Raw genomic sequence first — 26,558 nt, forward strand, 5'->3', positions numbered from 1 at the left:
TGCATTACTACTGTGAAGGGGGCACAGAGAGCATTACTCTTGTAAAGTGGGTGGGCATAAATTATGGGGCACTGAGTGGGCATTATTACTATGAAGGGGTACAGAGGGCATTATTACTGTTATGGGGGCACAGTGCGGGCATAACTACTCTGAAGGTGCACAGAGAGGGCATTACAACTGTGAAGGGGGCACAGATAGGGCATTACTACTTTGAAATGGGCACAGAGAGGGCATAACTACTGTGAGGGAGACACAAAGATGGCATTACAACTGTGAAGGGGGCACAATGAAGGGATAAGTACTTTAAACGGGTACAATGTGGGTATAACTACTGTGAAAGTTGTACAGTGAAGGCAAAGCTTAGCTACCTTGAAGGGGCACAATATGGGCATAACTACCATGAGAGGGCACATATCTGGACAAATCTACTGTGAAGGTTGTACAATGAGGGCAATACTACTGTAAAGGGGTTCAATTTTTTTTAAAGTATTGGTGGGGCGTGCCAGAAAAAGGACCCGCCTCGGGTGCCAAACACCCTAGGCACGCCACTGCATCAACATCCCAGATGGGAACACCCATTTAAATACTAATGACCTCAGCATAGAAAGCACTATCAGATGGCCTCTTCATAGTACACCAAGCACAATGTCGTACATCGTATAGCTGCTCTGATTGGTCCTGCAAGACAATCCCAACAACATGAATGGGACTGCGCTATAAAAATGCATAGTTGCCAAGTGTCCCGAATTTGGAGGGATATTCCTGATTTGGGCTGTCCAGGTCGAAAAAGTGATGGGGCTAACGTAAAGCCGGCCCATAGGCAGGTGGTCCTAGGCTTAGATGCCCTGATTTTACCAACAAAAGGTTGGTAAGTATAAATACCATGACCAGTGAATGTGACAATACAGGCTTCTGGGTTTTCTCTACGACTTTTAGGTTGACAGACTGAGGACCCTTAGGAATACCTTTCTCCGTCATTCAACTGGTAGAAAGCAGCATATGAATGGCCCTTTACCCAGTTTTAGCTCTAGTTTTTTCTGCCCTGTTAGAATAGGCCAATAATTTTGCCATGTAGGAGTAGGCCTTCCAGTGACATTAGTTAAATCCAACTAGAAAGAGAAACACGTTCTTCATGCTGAGACTGAGGCGACGAAGTTCTTTTGCGCGTGCGCAGTAGATGATCTCACCGCTCTCGGCCTCTGTTGATTACGCCTGGGCTCTGTCTTCGCGCACAGTCTCGCGGCTTTTTGCAGCAGAGGTGGACGAGTCCGCGGCGCGTGACTGTCAGGCTGAACTATAGCAGCTGTTACTACCCGCGGATGTGTGTGTTGGTAAGTCGGCCATTTGTTTTGTTTTGTTTTTTATTCTTGGTAATATTGTAAACGCGTTGTGAGGGTGGACGTCACATATGTGTTTTCTGACTACTGATGGAACTTGTGAGGGTTCCAGCCGGTTGTCAGGCCTGTTGGAAGACGTGTCTGTCTGGTGTCGGCATCATCCCAGTGCACCACCTATGTCCAGTGCTCTGAAGTGTTTGGAGCCATTGACATCTGTAGGCTTCTGTCTTACGGCAGTATGTAGAATCGAATGGACTATTGACTTTTGCATTTATTGCAGAATTCCATTGGGTGCACCACTATTGCATTTGTCGCGACATAGTCAGTCTGTGATGTTTTACATAATTTGCTGCTTTCCTGGGGGCATGCTAAAAGGAATGACAGAGTGGAATGCGCAGCCTATTGCATTAAGGTGTGCACCCTAAAGCACAAACACACACGCCGCACACGTATACACTCTGCATGCATGCATACATACAGACCCGCACTATCTTGTACAGTCTGCTGTGTGGGCGCGCATAGTGTGAGGTCACAGCGCGGCCTCACACTGTGCGCAGCCTTCACAGTGGCGCGCCGAAGACCAGGAAGGAAGAGGGGAGTATAGCGCTTCCCAGCCCTGACAGAACCTCGAGTCGGCTTGATTAGGGTGTACCCAGGCACACCCTGTGCGCACGCCTATGATGCCCATAGACTTTAACAGAAAAGTGGAATGCCCATAGAGAATAATGGAAATGTAATATTTGAATTAGAGACAAAACAATTTTGACATATTAAATTATTTAGCAGACATACTCTCCAAATTCAGTGGGATTATTTAATGACATGTTCAGATTAAGTGGAAATATCACTGTTTTCTGCAGAATGACGAGGATGAATGACACAATGGAATGCCCATAGACTGTAATGGGAAGTAAAATAGGAGTTTATTTGCAGGTAAATCTGTGTTATGTAGGAAATTAACCTTTACCGTAAGTGTTCCCTGGGTGGAGTGGCATATTGTAAAATGAAAATTACCTTGGATTATAACTGTTTTCTATAGAATGCAAAGGTGAATGACATAATGGAATGCCCATAGACTATATGGGGAAGCAAAATTTGATTTGGAGTCTGAACCATTTAACATATCAAGTAAATCTTTAGCAGGCTTAGGCCCCTTGCAGACGAGCGTGTCCGGATGCGTTGCGGCAAACCCGCGCGAGTAGGTACGTATTGCAGTCAGTTTTGACTGTGTTCCATTGTTCAGGTTTTTATCGCGCGGGTGCAATGTGTTTTGCACGCACGTGATAAAAAACTTAATGTGGTACCCAGACCCGAACTTCTTAACAGAAGTTCAGGTTTGTGTTGAAGGTTGTGTAGATTGTATTATTTCCCCTTATAATATGGTTATAAGGGAAAATAATAGCATTCTGAATACAGAATGCATAGTACAAAAAAGGGCTGGAGGGGTTAAAAAAATAAATAAAAAATAATTTAACTCGCCTTAATCCACTTGTTCGCGCAGCCCGGCATCTCTTCTGTCTTCTTCTTTGAGGAATAGGACCTTTGATGACGTCACTGCGCTCATCACATGGTCCGTCACATGATCCATCACCATGGTAAAAGATCATGTGATGAGCGCAGTGACGTCATCAAAGGTCCTATTCCTCAAAGAAGAAGACAGAAGAGATGCCGGGCTGCGCGAACAAGTGGATTAAGGCGAGTTAAATTATTTTTTATTTATTTTTTTAACCCCTCCAGCCCTTTTTTGTACTATGCATTCTGTATTCAGAATGCTATTATTTTCCCTTATAACCATGTTATAAGGGAAAATAATAATGATCGGGTCTCCATCCCAATCGTCTCCTAGCAACCGTGCGTGAAAATCTCACCTCATCCGCACTTGCTTGCGGATGCTTGCGATTCTCACGCAGCCCCATTCAATTCTATGGGGCGTGTGTTGAATGAAAAACGCAGAATATAGAACATGCTGTGATTTTCACGCAACACACAAGTAATGCGTGAAAATCACCGCTCATGTGCACAGCCCCATAGAAATGAATAGGTCCGGATTCAGTGTGGGTGCAATGCGTTCACGTCACGCATTGCACCCGCGCGGAAAACTCGCTCGTGTGAAAGGGGCCTTACTCTTCAAATTCAGTGGGATTATTTAAAATTGAGATTAAGTGGGATTATCATATCGTCCGCCATGTTCTTTTACATTGTGAAGAATTTTGACGCATGACACATCCATCAGGTGGTACCGGACAGCCAATTGAGACGTTCCAGCACATGGACTCACCCCCTACCTTTATAAATAGACCCGATCTGACCGCCATTTTACATTGTCTTTTGTCAGTGTAGGGAGAGGTTGCTGTGTGGAGCAGGGACAGACTGTTAGGGACAAAAACGCTATCAAATAGGTCCACAAAAGTCCTTTTAACCTCTTCAGGTCATAGGGCGTACAGGTACGCCCTTCTGACCTGGTACTTAAGGACACAGGGCGTACCTGTACGCCCTGTGTATTTCTGATCACCGCCACGCAGCAGGCTGTAATCGGAAGCCGGTGCCTGCTCAAATCATTGAGCAGGCACCTCGGCTAAATGCGCGGGGGGGGGGGGGTCCCGTGACCCATGTCGGCGATCGCAACAAACCGCAGGTCAATTCAGACCTGCGGTTTGCTGCGCTTTCTGCAGTTTCTGATCCCCGCGGTCCCTGACCGCGGGTATCAGAAACTTTAGTATTCCTAAAATATATGTTTCACCCCCCCTGCACCCCTGAATGATATTATGGCGGCAGGTGGTGCAGGGGGGGTGTTGCGGGCGGTCCGGGAGGCGGGCGGTGCCTCCTCTTGAATAATCGTTGGTGGCCAGTGGGTATACCAGGGTGTCCGTACGGACCGCTTTATGGAAAAGGTTAACAGCTCAGGGAGCTCCCTCCCTCTCCCATCGGGGGGCTGCTGTGCCTTTGCAGCCCCCCGATGGAGAGAGCCCCCAGACAGCCCCCCTCCTTACCCTTCCCAGTCTGCGCAGTTCTGGCCACTACTGAGCAGACAGGGAAGGTTCCCATGGCAACAGGACGCCTTCTCAGGCATCCTGCTGTCCATGGTGCTGAACAGATCTGTGCTAAAGGCATAGATCTGTTCAGACAAAGTGTAAGTAAAATACAGTACAAAACACTATATACTGTACTGTATTATACAGACATCAGACCCACTGGATCTTCAAGAACCAAGTGGGTCTGGGTCAAAAAAAAGTGAAAAAAAAAGTAAAAATCAAAAAACACATTTATCACTGATTAAAAATGAAATTCCCTACACATGTTTGGTATCGCCGCGTCCGTAACGACCTGATCTATAAAACGGTCATGTTACTTTCCCCGCACGGTGAACGCCATAAAAATAAAAAATAAAAAACTGATGAAATTTAAATTTTGCCCACCTTACTTCCCAAAAAAGGTAATAAAAGTGATCCAAAAAGTCGCATGTACGCCAAAATTGTAACAATCAAACCGTAATCTCATCCCGCAAAAATCATACCCTACCCAAGATAATCGCCCAAAAACTGAAAAAACTATGGCTCTTAGACTATGGAAACACTAAAACATGATTTTTTTTTTGTTTCAAAAATGAAATCATTGTGTAAAACTTACATAAATAAAAAAAAAAGTATACATATTAGGTATCGCCGAGTCCGTATCGACCGGCTCTATAAAAATATCACATGACCTAACCCCTCAGATGACCACCGTAAAAAAATAAAAATAAAAACGGTGTAAAAAAAGCCATTTTTTTGTCATCTTACGTCACAAAAAGTGTAATAGCAAGCAATAAAAAAAATCATGTGCACCCCAACATAGTGCCAATCAAACCGTCATCTCATCCCGCAAAAAAATGAGACCCTACTTAAGATAATCGCCCAAAAACTGAAAAAACTATGGCTCTTAGACTATAGAGACACTAAAACTTTTTTTTTGTCTTAAAAATGAAATCATTGTGTAAAACTTACATAAATAAAAAAAATTGTATACATATTAGGTATCGCCGCATCCGTGACAACCTGCTCTATAAAATTACCACATGATCTAACCTGTCAGATGAATTTTGTAAATAACAAAAAAATAAATAAAAATGGTGCCAAAAAAGCTATTTCTTGTTACCTTGCCGCACAAAAAGTGTAATATAGAGCAACCAAAACTCATATGTACCCTAAACTAGTACCAACAAAACTGACACCCTATCCCGTAGTTTCTAAAATGGGGTCACTTTTTTGGAGTTTCTACTCTAGGGGTGCATCAGGGGGGCTTCAAATGGGACATGGTGTAAGAAAAACAGTCCAGCAAAATCTGCCTTCCAAAAACCGTATGGCATTCCTTTCCTTCTGCGCCCTGCCGTGTGCCCGTACAGCAGTTTACGACCACATATGGGGTGTTTCTGTAAACTACAGAATCAGGGCCATAAATAATGAGTTTTGTTTGGATGTTAACCCTTGCTTTGTAACTGGAAAAAAAATATTAAAATGGAAAATCTGCCAAAAAAGTGAAATTTTTAAATTGTATCTCTATTTTCCATTAAATCTTGTGCAACACCTAAAGGGTTAACAAAGTTTGTAAAACCAGTTTTGAATACCTTGAAGGGTGTAGTTTCTTAGATGGGGTCACTTTTATGGAGTGTCTACTCTAGGGGTGCATCAGGGGGGCTTCAAATGGGACATGGTGTAAAAAGAACAGTCCAGCAAAACCTGCCTTCCAAAATCCAAACGGCGCACCTTTCACTCTACGCCCCGCTGTGTGGCCGTACAGTAGTTTACAGCCACATTTGGGATGTTTCTGTAAACGGCAGAGTCAGGGCAATAATGATACAGTCTTGTTTGGCTGTTAACCCTTGCTTTGTTAGTGGAATAAATGGGTTAAAATTGAAAATTAGGCAAAAAAATGAAATTCTCAAATTTCATCCCCATTTTCCAATAACTCTTGTGCAACACCTAAACGGTTAACAAAGTTTGTAAAATCAGTTTTGAATACCTTGAGGGGTGTAGTTTATAGAATGGGGTCATTTTTGGGTGGTTTCTATTATGTAAGCCTCGCAAAGTGACTTCAGAGCTGTAGTGGTCTCTAAAAAGTGGGTTTTTGTAAATTTCTGAAAAATTTCAAGATTTGCTTCTAAACTTCTAAGCCTTGTAACATCCCCAAAAAATAAAATATCATTCCCAAAATAATTCAAACATGAAGTAGACATATGGGGAATGTAAAGTCATCACAATTTTTAGGGGTATTACAGAAGTAGAGAAACTGAAACTTTGAAATTTGAAAAAAAATTCGACTTCATTTTACCAGTGTCATGAAGTACAATATGTGACGAAAAAACTATCTCAGAACGGCCTGGATAAGTAAAAGCGTTTTAAAGTTATCACCACTTAGGCTCAGTTCAGACCTGAGCGTTCTGAAAGGAGCGCTCTGTATGCGCGATTGTACGGGCGTTTACAATCGCGCATACAGAGACAAGCGTACACACAGTGTCGCGCGTTCCCGAAAGTCTATGTACGGGAACGCGCGACAAGCGCCCAAAAAAACGCTCCTGTACTTGTTTGAGCGTCGGGCGTTTTACAGCGCGATCGTACGTGCTGTAAAACGCCCAGATGAGAACCATTCCCATAGGGAAGCATTGGTTTCTCCTTGTTGAGCGTTTTACAGCGCGTAGGAACGCGCTGTAAAACGCTCAGGTCTGAACTGAGCCTTAAAGTGACACTGGTCAGATTTGCAAAAAATGTCCTGGTCCTTAAGGTGAAATAAGGCTGTGTCCCTAAGGGGTTAAGGACTGGTAAAGGTGTACTATTGATAGGTGTGTAATACACTTATAATATACTAAACATAGAAAGCATATTATAGTGGATTTGTATTGTGCAGCAGTGGTGAGCGGTTCTGCAGCGATACTGCAGCTACACAGTGACAAACGCAATTAGAAAAAATAATTATAACTGGTGTGATATACTAGTCTCCCCCCCCCCCCCCAAAAAAGAATACTGATAGAAGCGGAGTGTTATATACCAATAATATACTTTCTATAGAGTGCATTTGGGTACAGCAGCATTTGTTTCCGGTTTTGCTGCATTCCCTCTGCTACACACAGTGACAAACTGTATTAGAAAAAATAATTATAACTGGTGTGATATACCAGTCGCCCCCCCAAAAAAATATTTTGCGCGTAAGCGAAAATTATATTGCCGATATTTCGCATTGAAAAAAATTATGAATGGAGATCGCAAATTCGAATAATACATCTGGTATGTCACTGTCTATGTTATGGGACTATTTGTGCACTTCTAGTAATTATTTCTTGGCTGCAAATATGAGCTGAAGGTTTTTCAGGTTTGCCTGCCATTAAAATGAATGGGACCTGCCGCGAACTTGCGGTTCGTGAACATTTGATCGCGTTCGCGAACCGTCCCGGCAGATGTTCCTCCATCACTAGTCTGAACCATTTAACATATCAAGTAAATCATTAGCAGGCTTACTCTTCAAGTTCAGTGTGATTATTTCAAATGGAGGTTATCAGTGGTGGAGAAAATTAGAAGTAAGGCGGCACTGCCGGACGTCACAAAAAATATATATATATATATGTGTGTACCCGATCCTCAACTACCTGTCCCTTTTAAACGCATACGGCGATGCACAGCCTCGGCAGCAGGTAATATCACCAAGTGGAGAAAAATAGAAAAGGCAGCACTCACCAGCGTGGATAATACGATCCTTTATTGTTGCAAAAAGGTAAAATCTTCGGGCTGGAGCATGCGATGCGTGATGAACTCGGATGGAATCGGCGGCGACGTCCGTTTTGTCCTAACTTGCGCTTCGTGAGCGCAATTATGTCATTGTCCCAACACGCGCATTTTATACACGTCACTGCGTCACGTTGTCAACGAAACCAAGACGCTAACCTTCCTTGTAACCACCCATCCGCTCCAACGTCGCTGAATATAGTAACTTCCATGTAAGGCCTAATGCACATGACCGTTGTTTGGGTCCGCGTCCGAGCCGCCGTTTTGGCGGCTTGGATACGGACCCATTCACTTCAATAGGGCCGCAAAAGATGTGGACAGCACTCCGTGTGCTGTCCGCATCCGTGGCTCCGCTAAAAAAATATAACCTGTCCTATTCTTGTCCTATTCTTGTCTTGACCTATACCTATCAAACATTAGGGGCACATCTTGGCAATATGTCTGAGGTGAGACAACCCCTTTTAAAAGCAGAGAAATTCAAATTTTTAAAATTTTTACACATTTTCTGTAAACTTTGAATTATTTTTGATTTTTTTTGATAAATAAAGGCTCAACATGTTGACTCAAGTTTACCACTATCGTGAAGTACAATGTGTCATATATATTTTTGGTCCTCATCCTATCTGCATTTTTTGCTGGTTGGATGCAGACCCATTCAGTTCATTGGGGCTGCAAAAGATGCGGACAGCACACTTGTGTCTGTTCTGCAGCCCCACAAAAAAATAGACCGTGCCCTATTCTTGTCTGTTTTACAGACAAGGATAGGACAGTTCTATTAGGGGCAGGACGTTCTTTTCCCCAAAATGCCGAATACACATGGCCAGTATCAGTGTTTTGCGAATCCACAATTTGTGGACCGCAAAACAGCCAACGGTTGTGTACATGAGAGAGAAGTTTAGATCTGTAAACATACACAGGTTTGCTGGGAAATGAACATAATGGCAAACATGGAATGGATTGCAGTATTGTTTCAGTATAAATATACATATGTGTAGTGTCTAAATCGCTGAACATACAAAAAGGTTATTACAGTAGAACATCTAGATTAATGTGGTATACTAATAAATAAAGTTTAAAGGCTATGTACACCTTTTTGGAGTAAATTTTTTTTATTTTTTTTATTTTTATGATTGCATTTACTCGTAACTTAGTTTTGGCTAAGGGTACTTTCACACTTGCGTTGCTGGATGCCGTCAGGCAGTTCCATCACTGGAACTGCCTGCAAGATCCGGCAATCTGTAGGCAAACGAAAACAATTTGTAGACGAATCCGTCTCACAAATGCATTGCAATACCGGATCCGTCTCTCCGGTTGTCATCCGGAAAAACGGATCTGATATGTATCTTTTTCACATTTTTAAAGGTCTGTGCTTGCGCCGACCGCAAAAAAACTGATCAGTTTTTCCGGAATACTTGGGGCCGTATCTGGCATTAATGTAAAAAAATGTCCCGGAATTTTGGACGGAGAAAATACTGCAGCATGCTGAGGTATTATCTCCGTCCAAAAACCATACAGTGACTGAACTGAAGACATCCTTATGCATAATTTGGAATGCATTAGGATAAAACTGATCAGTTTTTCTTTTCCCTGGTATTGAGCCGCTAGGACGGAACTCAATACCGGAAAAGTTTCACGCAAGTGTGAAGGTACCCTAAAAATCGTAACTGTGTGACTAGTACTTTCACTTTGACTTTGTGCCGGTCATCTAATTACCCTTATTTCTGAACTACTAAGAGATCATAAACACTTATTTAAAGGGGTTTTCTCATCATGAACAATGGGGGCATATTGCTAGGATATGCCCCCATTGTCTTATAGGTGTGGGTCCCACCACTGGGACCCACACCTATATCAAGAACAGAGCCCCGCAAGTGAAAGAGGGCGCTCTCCATTCATTTTCTATGGGGCCAGCGAAAATAGCCGAGCAATGGCTCAGCTATATCCGTCGGCCCTATAGAAATGAATGGGAGCGGGGGCCACGCATGCGAGGTACACTCCTATTCACTTCTATGGGGAGCTGGCTTGGTGGTGGCCGGATCGGAGTCCTCCAGCCACCACCTTGCGGGGCTCTGTTCTCGATATAGGTGCTGGGTCCCAGCGGTGGAACCCGCACCTGTAAGACAATGGGGGCATATCCTAGCAATATGCCTCCATTGTCCATGACGAGACATCCCTTTTAAGCCACATTCTTATCAGCAAGATAAGGATTGAGCTTTAATGAGTGTTTTGTGTTGTGAGAGAGCACAGATAGGATGTCAGTCTGCTTCTCAGATGACGTAAAGGACAAAAAATCCACAGGCAGCTAGTAGAGCATGTCAGCTCTGTACAGAAAAAAGGATTCCATATTGTTATTAAACACCATTTGAAAAAATGATTTTTAGCTCAAAATAAGTACAATGCAATAATAAAAAAATAATTGCCCCCAAAGGTGTACATAGCTTTTAAGCCATCAGGATACCGACTGAAGAGAGCCCTCCTCCAGTCGCCTTTCCATCTGGGCTGATTCACCTTTTCTGTTGCTTTAGGGTCCATTCACATGCCTGTATAAATGGGTCCACATCTGTTTCACAATTTTGCTGAACAGTTACGGACTTGTTTATTTCAATGGGGCTGCAAAATATCTGCAGTTCTGTTCCGTGGCCCTGCAAAAAGAAAGCGCATGTCCTATTCTTGTCCGCAGCCACGGACAAGAATAGACATTTCTATCATAGGCCTGGCCATGGGTGGTCTGCAAAATGCAGAACGCACATGGCCGGTGTCCGTGTTTTGTGGATCTGAAATTTGCAGACCGCAAAACACTTGTGGACTTGTGAATGGACCCTTATTAAGCGGTTGCTGGAGGGGCTTGCCTTAAATGTCATTGGTACTAAATAATTTTTTTTCTTATTGTTAGAGAATACATGCATTACTATTATGTATGGTCTCCGTAAAATACATAAACAGGATGCCCATCCTTTTTTCTACTGTCCAGATAATTAATAAAGAAGTTTTATATTCCAAGAGTGCTGGACCTTCAATATAATCTTCTATCTGTCATAGTGGCTCAATACCGGAAAATAACTGATGAGTTTCATCCCCATGCATTCTGAATCGAGAGAAATCCGTTCAGGATGCATCAGGATGTCTTCAGTTCAGTCACTGAATGGCGTTTTAGTGCCGTCATAAAAAATACTGCAATGCCGGATCCGTCCTTCCAGTCTGCGCATGCGCAGACCGGTCAAAATATGAAAAAAATATATAACGGATCCGTTTCTCCGGATGACATACGTAGAGACGGATCCGTTCTTGCAATGCATTTGTAAGATGGATCCGCATCCAGATCCGTCTACAAATGCTGTCCATTTGCATGCAGATTGCCGGATCAGAACTGCTTGCCTGATCACTCTGCCGCAAGTGTGAAAGTAGCCTAAGGCTGGGTTCACACTTGAGCGTTTTACAGCGCGTTCAAACGCGCTGTAAAACGCTCAACACATGAAAACCAATGCTTCCCTATGGCCCTGGTTCTCACTTGAGCGGTTTACAGCGCGTTTGAACGCGCTGAAAAACGCCCTACGCTCAAACAAGTTCTTGAGCTTCTTTGGGGCGTTTTGACGCGCGTTTGTGGCCATAGGACACTGCAGTCAATCAGACAAACGCGCGTCAAACGCGCGTTTACTACTGCAAAAAACGCGCGACAAAAACGCGCGTTAAACGCGCATATCAAATACGCTTAGGTCTGAACCCAGCCTAAGTCTAATTCCTATTTTTTGAGTTGTTACTTTTCCTGCGGTGCTGTCATGGAGGACACCTTGGAAAGTAGGAATTATTCCCACCCAGTAATTTCTTTTTCCAGGAGTCCGGCATGATAGTACCTGGTATTTCCCCCCCTATGTCGTTGCTACCCAAACAATTTGGGTACATCAATCCCGCTGTGGTAATTGAAAAACACTGGCAGGTGGGAGGTAATGCAGGGGTGGAAATTAAAGAGGAGGGTGGGGAAAGGGAGGTAATACAAAAGTGATGTATATACCAGTATCTGTATCTGTCACCACTTAGAGCTTATACAAAGTAGACTTGTTGTCTCATAAATGGGATATAGCCCAGGAAGAAGTCGAGGTCAGAGGTAAACATCTCCTCAAAGAAAACAGTTGCTAAGGCCCCCAGAAATGCTTAAAGGGCTTCTGTCACCCCACTAAACATTTTTTATTTATTTTTTGGTTACTTATAATCCCTATAATGCGATTTATGCATACATACTGTAATTAATCATTTTCGTTCAGCAGATTCTGTTAAAAACTTACTTTTAAAATATGCAAATTACCTTGCTACCAGCAAGTAGGGCGGCTACTTGCTGGTAGCAGCCGCATCCTCCTATCCTAAAGACGCCCCCTCCGCATGCTGATTGACAGGGCCAGCGGACGGGATCTTTCTCTGCTGGCCCTGTTTGCATTCAAAATCTGGCGCCTGCGCCGTACCTGTCTTCAGTCGGCGCAGGCACACTGAGAGGAGGACGGTCGCTCCTTCCTCAATGCGCCTGCGCCGGGTGTAGATGTGACGTAAGTTTTTAACAGAATCTGCTGAACGAAAATGATTAATTACAGTTTGTATGGATAAATCGCATTATAGGGATTATAAGTAATTAATGGGGTTGTGTCTGCCAGTTAGTCAATTCCTTTAGGCGGTAAATCTGCTTTATCTTCTTTATCCATATGGCAATTGAATGCAGATTTTTCTGGGAGATGTATAATTATTTTTTAAAGAGTTAAAGGTAATGCTCAGGAGACCTATTGTTATCGTCTCCGCTGATAAAGCAAAGTTAGGGGTACAGGTAGGTGTCTTTCTAAAATGAGGTCATGAGCTTGCAGTGCCACCATATATGGGACAAAGACCCCACCTCCCAACCACATCGCTAGCATAACTGACTGTGGAAGTGCTTAACCTACAGTAGACAGGGAGACATCTTCCATGTTGTGCTGTCATGGAGGAAGTTGTCGAAAATGCTTTAGGTTAAAAAAATAAAAATAAAATAACATTTCGCATCAGAAACTATAATTATATTTAACCTCCAATGTAAATACTGTAAAAAAAAACCAAAAAAAAAACCTGAAGAATTCCTGGTTCCTCCGTCCTCGTCAACAAATGAATAAACATCAATAAAAAAAGTTTCATGTAGCCCAAAAAGAGCTCTCACACAGCTTTGTGGATAGAAAAAGAAAAAAAGTTATGGTTATCAGAATATTGCATCACAAAAACTGATGATTATCACATGAATCACACGCTTGTTTGTCGCTGAGCTTAATGTTTTTAGCAATCGCGTTCCCTTTGTTGAAGCATATGACAGTCAGCTGTCTACATTGTATGAAATTCATAAGAATCTTAATGTAATTGAGGCTCTTATCACACATAGGCTCCTTTTCAGACGAGCGAGTGTTGCGCTTCGGACTCGCAGCGTGAGTATGTAACGTCTCACATCCTGACTGCCCAGCACTGCTGGGGTTGCTTAGCATTATAAATCAATAGAATGCTATGTGACCCCGATAGTGCTCCGGAGTTCAGGACGGATGCTCTCCCTGACACGCGCTGCAAGTCTGATGTGTGGGACTCCTGTGAAAGGGGCCTTAAGGTTTTTTTTTTTCGTCTTCTGCTTTCTGCTATGCATCTTGTATAGAGTGAAGCGACTTCGGATGCCACATCCTTATGATACTGTACGGACATTCGTTTCCGTACAGTATTAGAATGTATGGGCTCCAATGAGCCAAAGCAAGTTATTCACAAAGTCGTGTGCGAGTTCGATGTAGCATCCGTAGCTCGCTTTGTACATCTCTAATCTCATATCCTGAGTGACAGCAGTTAATAGCCTAGTACACTGTAGCACTACACCCTGCACAAAAAGACACCTGACAAAATGACAAAAACACAATTGACCCGTTGACTCATCGGGCTGCCGTGGCAGCGTCCTGATGGTTACCATGGCAACCGGACACCTTCACAGGCATCCGGCTTGCCATGGTATATCTAAGGCCAGTCTAAGGCCTCTTTCACACGGGCGTTGCGGGAAAATGTGCGGGTGCGTTGCGGGAAAACGCGCGATTGCAAAACATTGTAATGCGTTTTGCACTCGCGTGAGAAAAATCGCGCATGTTTGGTACCCAAACCCGAACTTCTTCGCAGAAGTTCGGGCTTGGGATCGGTGTTCTGTAGATTGTATTATTTTCCCTTTATAACATGGTTATAAGGGAAAATAATAGCATTCTGAATACAGAATGCATCGTAAAATAGCGCTGGAGGGGTTAAAAAAAATAATAATAATTTAACTCACCTTAATCCACTTGATCGCGGAGCCGGCATCTCCTTCTTTTTTCATCTTAGCTGTGTGGAGCAACAGGACCTGTGGTGACGTCACTCCGGTCATCACATGGTCCATCACATGATCTTTTACCATGGTGATGGATCATGTGATCGTCTCCTAGCAACCGTGCATTTAAATCGCACCGCATCCGCACTTGCTTGCGGATGCTTGCGATTTTCACGCAACCCCATTCACTTCTATGGGGCCTGCGTTGCGTGAGAAACACAGAATATAGAGCATGCTGCGATTTTCACGCAACGCACAAGTGATGCGTGAAAATCACCACTCATGTGAACAGCCCCATAGAAATGAATGGGTCGGGATTCAGTGCGGGTGCAATGCGTTCAACTCGCGCATCGCATCCGCGCGGAATACTCGCCCGTGTGAAAGGGGCCTAAGTGTGAGTCCAATACACTGTACAGTGTATTGTCGAGGCATCAGACCCACTGGCTCTTCAAGAACTAAGTGGGTCTGGGTCAAAATAGTGTAAAAAAATAAACAAAAATTTTAATTAAAAATTTAAGCTTTTTCCTATATCCGCACATTTATAATTGGTTTAAAAAAAATGTTTGGTATTGCCACGTCCGTAACGACCTAATCTATAAAGTGATCACATTACTTATCCGTGCAGTGTGCGACATAAAAAAAAGAAACAATGACACAATTTTTGCCCATCTCTCTTCCTAAAAAATGGTATTAAAAGTGATCCAAAATGTCTTAAGTACCCCAAAATGGTACCAATCAAACAGTCATCTCATCCTGCAAAAAATGAGCCCCTGCTTAAGACAATCACCCAAAAAAATAAAAAAGATATGGCTCTCAGAAAATGGCAACACAAAAACAAGATTTTATGCTATTCAAAAAATAATTTGTCCTTTCTTTTGCCATATTTTGTGCATGGTGGACTCAATTAAAACAATGTGTCCATACCCCGATATGAAGTTCACACTGCTGCTGCCCATGTTTTGAGGACCACTATTTGCGGTCTGCAACATGGGCAAGGTGACCATATGGTCGTGTGTAAAGTAAGTTTATGCTCTTTCAGTCTGGTTGCCTATTGCTAAGTGTGTATCAGACACGCAGGTGAAACTCAAAAAATTAGGATAGTAACATAGTTTATAAGACCGAAAAAAGACATCTGTCCATCCAGTTCGGCCTGTTATCCTATCCTATATTATACAGGCTGTATATGAGCTACACAGTTCTCTTTGCACACTTTTTATGCTACAAACGGTTGGATACACACTCATCTCTGCTATCCCTCAGTGAATCACAGTAAGGCCTCTTTCACACTTGCGTTGTTGGGATCCGCCATGCACTTCCGTTGCCGGAGGTGCCCGCCGGATCCGGAAAAACGCAAGTGTACTGAAAGCATTTGAAGACGGAACCGTCTTCCAAATGCTTTCAGTGTTACTATGGCACCCAGGACGCTATTAAAGTCCTGGTTGCCATAGTAGGAGCGGAGAGCGGGGGAGCAGTGTACTTACAGTCCGTGCGGCTCCCGGGGCGCTCCAGAATGACGTCAGAGCGCCCCATGCGCATGGATGACGTGATCCATGTGATCACGTAATCCATGCGCTTGGGGCGCCCTGACGTCACTCTGGAGCGCCCGGGGAGCCGCACGGACGGTAAGTACACTGCTCCCCCGCTCCCCACTACACTTACCATGGCTGTCAGGACTTTAGCGTCCCGGCAGCCATGGTAACCACTCTGAAAAAGCTAAATGTCGGCTCCGGCAATGCGCCGAAACGACGTTTAGCTTAAGGCCTGATCCGGATCAATGCCTTCCAATGGGCATTAATTCCGGATCCGGCCTTGCGGCAAGTGTTCCGGATTTTTGGCCGGAGCAAAAAGCGCAGCATGCTGCGGTATTTTCTCCGGCCAACAAACGTTCCGTACCGGAACTGAAGACATCCTGATGCATCCTGAACGGATTACTCTCCATTCAGAATGCATTAGGATAATCCTGATCAGGATTCTTCCGGCATAGAGCCCCGACGACGGAACTCTATGCCGGAAGACAATAACGCAGGTGTGAAAGAGCCCTAAGCAAAGTGATCTAATGCACATTAGACTGTGCTATCATATTGTATATCACTTTTTATTGATATCACAAAAGTCAGATACACACTTGTCTCAGGTATAACAGTGTTTTCCCCAGCTATACAGGGGAAACAAAAAAAAAATTAGAATATCATGCAAAAGTTCAATTATTTCAGTAATGCAACTTAAAAGGTGAAACTAAAATATGAGATAGACTCATTACAAAAGCAAGATATTTAAAGGGAACCTGTCACCAGGATTTTGTGTATAGAGCTGAGGACATGGGCCGCTAGCACATCCGCAATACCCAGTCCCCATAGCTCTGTGTGCTTTTATTGTGTAAAAAAGCAGATTTTGATACATATGCAAATTAACCTGAGATCATTAAGTTCATGAGATTTATGGAGATGGTGACTTCATTTTCCAGCAGGACTTGGCACCTGCCCACACTGCCAAAAGTACCAAAACCTGGTTCATTTACCATGGGATTACGGTGCTTGATTGGCCAGCAAACTCGCCTGACCTGAACCCCATACAGAATCGATGGGGTGTTGCCAAGAGAAAGATGAGACATGAGACTGAACAATGCAGAAGATCTGAAGGCTGCTATTGAAGCATCCTGGTCTTGAATAACAGCTCAGTAGTGCCATAGGATGATAGTAGGGCTGCAGCAAACCATTATTTTAGTAATCGAGTATTTTACCGATTTTATTTTTACGATAAATCGATTACTCTAATAAGAAAAGCCTTCTTAAAATAACGTATTGCTTTATAAAAACAATATTTTTATTTATTACATGGTATAGCAAATAATTGCACACAAGGCTTCTTTCACAGCTGCAATATTCTTTGTCAGAAGAACAGCCGGCCGGAATGTACCATATCGGGTATAGCTGGATTATCTGCCGGCTGCTGCAGTGATTGACTGTAATGGGGTCCCTCCTTGTTAAAGCATTCAAGCTGGGTTTTGGCCGGACAAAAATAAAAAAAGCTTTGGATGATATGCAGCATGTATGTCGGAACATGGCCAGGTGGCCTTTGGACCACATTATAGTCAATGAGAGCATATAGCTGGTTGTATCTGGCTATACCCAATACGGTATACTCCAGCAGACTGTTCTTCTGCCAGAATGTGTATCTAAGGCTACTTTCACACTTGCGGCAGTGTGATCCGGCGGGCAGTTCCGTCGTCGGAACTGGCCGCCAGATCAGCCGATCTGCTGCTGACTGAAACCATTTGTGAGACGGATCCGGATCCGTCTCACAAATGCATTGCAAGGACGGATCCGTCTCTCCGCTGGTCATGCCGACAGAGGATCCGTCTTGTATCACATTTTTTACCGGTCTGCGCATGCGCAGGCCGGAAGGACGTATCCGGCATTCCGGTATTTTGAATGCCGGGTCCGGCACTAATACATTCCTATGGGAAAAAATGCCGGCATTCAGGCATGTCTTCAGTTTTTTTTGGCCGGAGATAAAACTGTAGCATGCTACGGTTTTATCTTTTGCCTGATCAGTCAAAAAGACTGAACTGAAGACATCCTGATGCATCCTGAACAGATTACTCTCCATTCAGAATGCATGGGGATATGCCTGATCAGTTCTTTTCAGGTATATAGAGCCCATGTGACGGAACTCTATGCCGGAAAAGAAAAACGCTAGTGTGAAAGTACTCTAAGGTTATGTTGTGAACTCTGTCAGTCCGTTTCGGTGGAGGCACCACTATGCAGGGAAACACTGTGATGGGGGCAGCATGAATCATCGTTGCAGCCCCTTCAGCTCCTCTGATCACAAGATTGGGGTGGGGGGTTAGACCCCCAAAATGAATATAGCGCTGGTCAAGCATGCACACTGCAGCTCCATTTATCTTTATGGGACTGTCAGATATAGTCGGGCGTGGTACTTGGCAATCTCGGACAGTCCCATAGAAAATTAAAGGTGTGACGGTGTGCATGCTTGACCAGCCCTCCATTCATTCCAGGGTATGGGGGCCCCCATTCTTGTGATCAGTGTGGTCCCCAGCACTCAGACTCACTCTGATCTCATAGTAATGCCCTGTCCTGTGGATAGGGATTAACTTCTTACCAGAATACCCTATTAAAGGGGTCCTCCTCTCGGATCATCCTCTGTCCATAAGACATGGATGTCACAGAGAGGAAGACCCCATTAAAGTGGAGAGCTCTGATACCTATATCAGAGACATAGGGGGGGGGGTATTAGGTCAGACCACCATATGGAGCCCATACAGTAAGTAATAGAGGATGGGGAGGCAGCAGAGGACGCTGGGACAGAAGTACATGTGCCTAGCACACAGCGGCCATGCTGAATGCCGGTCCCGCAGGATAAAACCTTCACTCGCCTCTCCACCGGCTCTGGTTTCAGGAGAAATACACTGGACCGGAAACCAGAAAAAGCGTTAATGGTTGCAATAGGAACTGCCGGAAGTGTATGAGCCGGGCTCCATGGCGACTCATAGGGGTCAGATGACGCGCTGGCTCCGCCCACAGTCTGCTGTTCAGTAAGGTTTGGCGGGACGGTGGCGGCCATTTTCGTTTATCTCAGCGGCCTCTGAAGTAGTTATAGGACCCGTTGTTCAGTGCAATGCGGTGCTGAGTTAGGGAGGCCATGGAGCGGTGAGTGAGAGGCTTCTCTTCACTCACGCTCCTTGGTCATGTGATTTAAACGAACTGCATCGAGGATTTTTTTGCCTCGATTAAATCGATTCAGCCCTAGCTGATAGCATCCATACCATGCCACATTGAGGCAGTAATTTGATGCAAAAGGGGCCCAAACCAAGTACTGAGTACATATGTATGATTATACTTTTCAGAGGTTCTACATTTTTCTATTTAACCCCTTAAGGACTCAGCCCTATTTCACCTTAAGGACTTGGCCATTTTTTGCAAATCTGACCAGTGTCACTTTAAGTGCTCATAACTTTAAAACGCATTGACTTATCCAGGCCGTTCTGAGATTGTTTTTTCGTCACATATTGTACTTCATGACACTGCTAAAATTGGGTCAAAAAAGTTAATTTTTTTTGCATAAAAAAATACCATATTTACCAAAAATTTAGAAAAATTAGCAAATTTCAAACTTTCAGTTTCTCTACTTCAGTAATACATAGTAATACCCCCAAAAATTGTGATTACTTTACATTCCCCATATGTCTACTTCATGTTTGTAGCATTTTGGGATTGATATTTTATTTTTTGGGGATGTTATAAGGCTTAGAAGTTTAGAAGCAAATCTTGAAATTTTTCAGAAATTTACAAAAACCCAATTTTTAGGGACCACTACAGGTCTGAAGTCACTTTGCGAGGCTTACATAATAGAAACCGCCCAAAAATGACCCCATTCTATAAACTACACCCCTCAAGGTATTCAAAACTGATTTTACAAACTTCGTTAACACTTTAGGTGTTGCACAAGAGTTATTGGCAAATGGGGATGAAATTTGCAAATTTCTTTTTTTTGCCTAATTTTCCATTTTAACCCATTTTTTCCACTAACAAAGCAAGGGTTAACAGCCAAACAAGACTGTATCTTTATTGCCCTGACTCTGCCGTTTACAGAAACACCCCATATGTGACCGTAAACTACTGTACGGGCACACAGCGGGGCGCAGAGTGAAAGGTGCGCCGTATGGTTTTTGGAAGCCAGATTTTGCTGGACTGTTTTTTTGACACCATGTCCCATTTGAAGCCCCCCTGATGCACCCCTAGAGTAGAAACTCCATAAAAGTGACCCCATCTAAGAAACTACACCCCTCAAGGTATTCAAAACAGATTTTACAAACTTTGTTAACCCTTTAGGTGTTGCACAAGATTTAATGGAAAATAGAGATACAATTTCAAAATTTCACTTTTTTGGCAGATTTTCCATTTTAATATTTTTTTTCCAGTTACAAAGCAAGGGTTAACAGCCAAACAAAACTCATTATTTATGGCCCTGATTCTGTAGTTTACAGAAACACCCCATATGTGGCCGTAAACTACTGTACGGGCACACAGTAGGGCGCAAACTACTGTACGGGCACACAGCGGGGCGCAGAGTGAAAGGTGCGCCGTATGGTTTTTGGAAGCCAGATTTTGCTGGACTGTTTTTTTGACACCATGTCCCATTTGAAGCCCCCCCGATGCACCCCTAGAGTAGAAACTCCATAAAAGTGACCCCATCTAAGAAACTACACCCCTCAAGGTATTCAAAACTGATTTTACAAACTTTGTTAACCCTTTAGGTGTTGCACAAGATTTAATGGAAAATAGAGATACAATTTCAAAATTTCACTTTTTTGGCAGATTTTCCATTTTAATATTTTTTTTCCAGTTACAAAGCAAGGGTTAACAGCCAAACAAAACTCATTATTTATGGCCCTGATTCTGTAGTTTACAGAAACACCCCATATGTGGCCGTAAACTACTGTACGGGCACACAGTAGGGCGCAGAGTGAAAGGTGCGCCGTATGGTTTTTGGAAGCCAGATTTTTCTGGACTGGTTTTTTGACACCATGTCCCATTTGAAGCCCCCCTGATGCACCCCTAGAGTAGAAACTCCATAAAAGTGACCCCATCTAAGAAACTACACCCCTCAAGGTATTCAAAACAGATTTTACAAACTTTGTTAACCCTTTAGGTGTTGCACAAGATTTAATGGAAAATAGAGATACAATTTCAAAATTTCACTTTTTTGGCAGATTTTCCATTTTAATATTTTTTTTCCAGTTACAAAGCAAGGGTTAACAGCCAAACAAAACTCATTATTTATGGCCCTGATTCTGTAGTTTACAGAAACACCCCATATGTGGTCGTAAACCGCTGTACGGGCACACGGCAGGGTGCAGAAGGAAAGGAATGCCATACGGTTTTTGGAAGGCAGATTTTGCTGGACTGGTTTTTTTGACACCATGTCCCATTTGAAGCCCCCCTGATGCACCCCTAGAGTAGAAACTCCAAAAAAGTGACCCCATTTTAGAAACTACGGGATAGGGTGGCAGTTTTGTTGGTACTAGTTTAGGGTACATATGATTTTTGGTTGCTCTATATTACACTTTTTTGTGCGGCAAGGTAACAAGAAATAGATTTTTTGGCACGTTTTTTTTTTTGTTATTTACAACATTCATCTGACAGGTTAGATCATGTGGTAATTTTATAGAGCAGGTTGTCACGGACGCGGCGATACCTAATATGTATACAATTTTTTTTATTTATGTAAGTTTTACACAATGATTTCATTTTTAAAACAAAAAAAATGTTTTAGTGTCTCCATAGTCTAAGAGCCATAGTTTTTTCAGTTTTTGGGCGATTATCTTAAGTAGGGTCTCATTTTTTGCGGGATGAGATGACGGTTTGAGTGGCACTATTTTGGGGTGCATATGATTTTTTGATCACTTGCTATTACACTTTTTGTGACGTAAGATGACAAAAAATAGCTTTTTTTACACCGTTTTTATTTTTATTTTTTTACGGTGGTCACCTGAGGGGTTAGGTCATGTGATATTTTTATAGAGCCGGTCGATACGGACGCGGCAATACCTAATATGTATACTTTTTATTTATTTATTTAAGTTTTACACAATGATTTCATTTTTGAAACCAAAAGAATCATGTTTTAGTGTTTCCATAGTCTAAGAGCCATAGTTTTTTCAGTTTTTGGGCGATTATCTTGGGTAGGGTATGATTTTTGCGGGATGAGATGACGGTTTGATTGGTACTATTTTGGCGTACATGCGACTTTTTTGATCACTTTTATCACCTTTTTTGGGAAGTAAGGTGGGCAAAATTTCAATTTCCTAATAGTTTTTATTTTTTTATTTTTATGGCGTTCACCGTGCGGGGAAAGTAACATGACCGTTTTATAGATCAGGTCGTTACGGACGCGGCGATACCAAACATGTGTAGGGAATTTTATTTTTTTCATTTTTAATCAGTGATAAATGTGTTTTTGGATTTTTACTTTTTTTTCACTTTTTTTCACTTTTTTTTTGACCCAGACCCACTTGGTTCTTGAAGATCCAGTGGGTCTGATGTCTGTATAATACAGTACAGAACAATATATATTGTACAGTACTGTATTTTACTTACACTTTGTCTGAACAGATCTCTGCCTTTAGCACAGATCTGTTCAGCACCATGGACAGCAGGATGCCTGAGAGGCGTCCTGTTGCCATGGGAACCTTCCCCGTCTGCTCAGAACTTCGCAGACGGGGAAGGGTAAGGAGGGGATCTCTCGGGGGGCTGTCTGGGGGCTCTCTCCCTCTCCATCGGGGGGCTGCAAAGGCACAGCAGCCCCCCGATGGGAGAGGGAGGGAGCTCCCTCTTACTGTTAACTTTTTCCATACAGCGGTCTGTACGGACCGCTGTATGGAAAGGGTTAAACGGCTGACATCGCATCATCGATGTCAGCCGTTTATACCAGGGTGCCAGCAATGTGCTGGCACCCTGGTATACCCACTAGAGACCAACGATTATACAAAGGGAGGCGGGCGGGGGATCGCGATCCCGCCTGCCGCACCGCCCGCCTCCCGCACCGCCCCCACCGCCCACAACTCCCCCCCTGCACCACCCGCCGGCAAAAAATCATGCAGGGGTGCAGGGGGGGGTGTAAAATATATATTTTAGGGACACTAAAGCTTCTGATCCCCGCGGTCAGGGCCCGCGGGGATCAGAAACTGCACAAAGCGCAGCAAACCGCAGGTCTGAATTGACCTGCGGTTTTCTGCGATCGCCGATGCGGGGGGGTCAAATGACCCCCCCCTGCATTGTTACGGGATGCCGGCTGAATGATTTCAGCCGAAATCCCGTTCCGATTAACCCCTCGGGCGCCGGAATACAGATTTCAAGTTATGACGTACCGGTACGTCATGGGTCCTTAAGGACTCGGGATCCATGCCGTACCGATACGTCCTAAGTCCTTAAGGGGTTAAGGGTACTTTCACACTAGCGGTTTTCTTTTCCGGTACGGAGTTCCATCATAGGGGCTCAATACCGGAAAAGAACTGATCAGTTTCATCCCCATCCCTTTTTTTTTTTTTTTTTTTTTTTATTGATTTCATGTAATATTCTAATTTTCTGAGATTGAGAATTTGGGGTTTTCATAAGATGTAAACCATAATCGTCCAAAGTCTATCTCATTAGTTTCACCTTTTAAGTTGCATTACTGAAATAAATGAACTTTTGCATGATATTCAAATTTTTTTTGTTTCCCCTGTATAGCCGGGGAAAACACTGTTATACCTGAGACAAGTGTGTATCTGACTTTTGTGATATCCATAAAAAGTGATATACAATATGATAGCACAGTCTAATGTGCATTAGATCACTTTGCTTACTGTGATTCACTGAGGGATAGCAGAGATGAGTGTGTATCCAACCGTTTGTAGCATAAAAAGTGTGCAAAGAGAACTGTGTAGCTCATATACAGCCTGTATAATAGATGTGCTTATATAATTTACTTTATAACTATATCAGTATGCATTGCTGGGATCTAAAGCCTTACTAGTGAAAATGGTAATCATGATTATGTTAGCAGATATTTCCTATATCTGTGATTGGAATAGTGCTCTGTGTAGCTGTGGAGGAGGTAAAAAACACAGGGCCAGATTTATCATTAGCTGAAGTCAAAATAATGGAGTGAAAAAGTCGCAAATTTTTGCGCAATCGCTAAAACTGCACAAAAATTTGCAACTTTTATTGGCTCAGCACTATGCTCGCCAGTTTTCTGAAAGTGGGCGTGTTTTTTAATGTAAATTAATCTCTAGACAGATTTACTAAAAAGTAGCAAAAAAATAAGCATTTTCACTCCAGTGAGGACCATGCTTATCTTATGAGACTTTTTAATAGAACATGCGACTTTTTCGAAAAGACGTGCGACTTTTGTAAAGCTGCTTACTGACGGATAAACTGCTACCGTCAAACCACATTTATCACAGTATTAAAGGGCCGATCATAAATCTGACTTGGCTAAAACTGACTTTAGCCATATGTGAAAGTGGAGTGAGCTGTCAGAGTAATGATAAATCTGGCCCACAGAGTATTGGCAATAAGGAAGCATACTATCTAGTACATGGAAACAAACTGAGCATGCTCCCTGGAGTACTGGGCTCTGAATGATGATGTAATGGGTGTAGCTATTAGGATGAGCTGGAGTAGTAGGCGGGGAGGAACAAGAGAAAGGGGCAGGATACAGAGAAGAGTGGTGGCCGTGGAGCAGCACTGCCGGCAGGGGGAGGATACAGAGAAGAGTGGTGGCCGTGGAGCAGCACTGCCGGCAGGGGGAGGATACAGAGAAGAGTGGTGGGCGTGGAGCAGCACTGCCGGGAGCTGCAGGGGGAGGATACAGAGAAGAGTGGTGGGTGTGGAGCAGCACTGCCCGAAGCTGCAGGGGGAGGATGATACAGAGAAGAGTGGTGGGTGTGGAGCAGTACTGCCGGGAGCTGCAGGGGGAGGATACAGAGAAGAGTGGTGGGTGTGGAGCAGCACTGCCCGGAGCTGCAGGGGGAGGATGATACAGAGAAGAGTGGTGGGTGTGGAGCAGTACTGCCGGGAGCTGCAGGGAGAGGATACAGAGAAGAGTGGTGGGTGTGGAGCAGTACTGCCGGGAGCGGCAGGGGGAGGATACAGAGAAGAATGGTGGGTGTGGAGCAGCACTGCCGGGAGCGGCAGGGGGAGGATACAGAGAACATCTGCTTTTTTGCTGCTGACACTCCTGCAACCAGGAAGTACAGAAGCAGAAAATGCTGGCTGCATGGCAGAAATGAGAAAAGCACAGCTTGATCGGAACATGTTTCAAGGTACTCGGGTAAATCTCTGGAAAGGGGCTCAAGAGCTTTAGCGAGCGCTTTATCCAGGGACTTCTGTAGGAAGGAACGAGAAATAGGAAGGGAGTCCTGGCTGAGTGGAACATCAGTATTACTGTCAGACTCTGCTCCAGTATCTGCATGAGCACTAAGAAGGGCATCTTTAGGTGGAACAGTTATCTTCTGGTGAGCAGAGTTAGGGTCCATTCACACGTCCGCATCCGTTCGACAATATCGGGAACGGGTGCGGACCCATTTATTCTCAATGGGGCAGGAATAGATGCGGAGAGCACACTATGTGTTCTCCGCATCCGTATTTCCGCAACTTCCGGGCCGCGGCTCAGCAAAAAAAATAGAGCATGTCTATAAAATAGGCAGTTCTATGGGGGGTGCCAGCCGGGTGTATTGTGGATCTGCAATTTGCGGATCAGGAATACACTGCAGATGTGTGAATGGACCCTTACTGCTTTTTTTTTTTGTCATGTATTTGTCCATCTCCACCTGTGAGGAGGCGTTTTTTTGTGAATTATTGGAAAGTTTAGCAGCAACGTTACCTATTTTCACCATTTTAATTCAGCAAGGAGGCTAAAGTTGGTATTGGGTCTTTTGGGAGCCTGTTTTAGGATCACATCTGGAGTTTGGGAGCACAAAGCTGATGATAAGAGTAGTAGCAGAGGAGTGCCACTGGAAAAATTAGGACTAGATCCTGGAATTGGGGATGATGTCACTCTGAGGTATAGGCAGTAGATTGAGTATTACTTCAATCTGCAAAAATTTGAGCTGTGCTCCCACAGTTAGTAGGAGGTGAGGGGGTGGAAAGCGAGATTCAAAAGTCTCCCCCTAAGTGAGTATCAAGCCGGGAGGCAATCACTATGACATCGTGAATAGGCAGATGACGTACTTTTACCTTCACAGACCTGATTCTCCAGAAATCTGAATCCCCAGGAGATGTGGAGACAGCTAGGAAGCACCCACAGCGGTGTCGGCAGGAAAGATATGCAGCGATGATGTCTCCAACCGCAGCAGGCGTGAGCTTGAGTAGACCGGGGCCCAGTCACGTGGGGATCCTCCTTTCGGCCCGTCTGGTGGTCTGCAGTGGTCCTTATTGCGGTCGGGGTAGGACGTGCTTCAGGAGGTATAAACGCACAGTGGCTTCACCTTGCAGGGATTCTGGGTGGCCATGTGCGACCGCGATGCCACGTCTGACCGTCGTGTCCCTCCGAGGCAGAGTGTCCCCTCGTCGACAGGCAGGGACAGCAGGGCCACACCTCGCCAAGGGCAGACCGTCTGTGAGCCTCTCG

At 43.9% G+C, this 26,558-nt stretch overlaps 1 protein-coding gene across 2 annotated transcripts in view; it reads left to right on the forward strand.

Moving 5' to 3' along the window:
* The first annotated feature begins 1,242 nt into the window (after positions 1 to 1,242).
* Positions 1,243 to 26,558, forward strand: part of LYST (lysosomal trafficking regulator) — a 736,927-nt gene continuing 711,611 nt past the window's right edge. For both annotated transcript variants that reach the window (XM_040429442.1, XM_040429443.1), the window contains exon 1: positions 1,243 to 1,331. The gene's annotated coding sequence lies outside the window, so the exon portion shown is untranslated. The remainder of the gene's footprint in view (positions 1,332 to 26,558) is intronic.

This window comes from Bufo bufo, chromosome 4, assembly GCF_905171765.1.
Source record: "Bufo bufo chromosome 4, aBufBuf1.1, whole genome shotgun sequence".
Taxonomy (NCBI): Eukaryota; Metazoa; Chordata; class Amphibia; order Anura; family Bufonidae; genus Bufo; species Bufo bufo.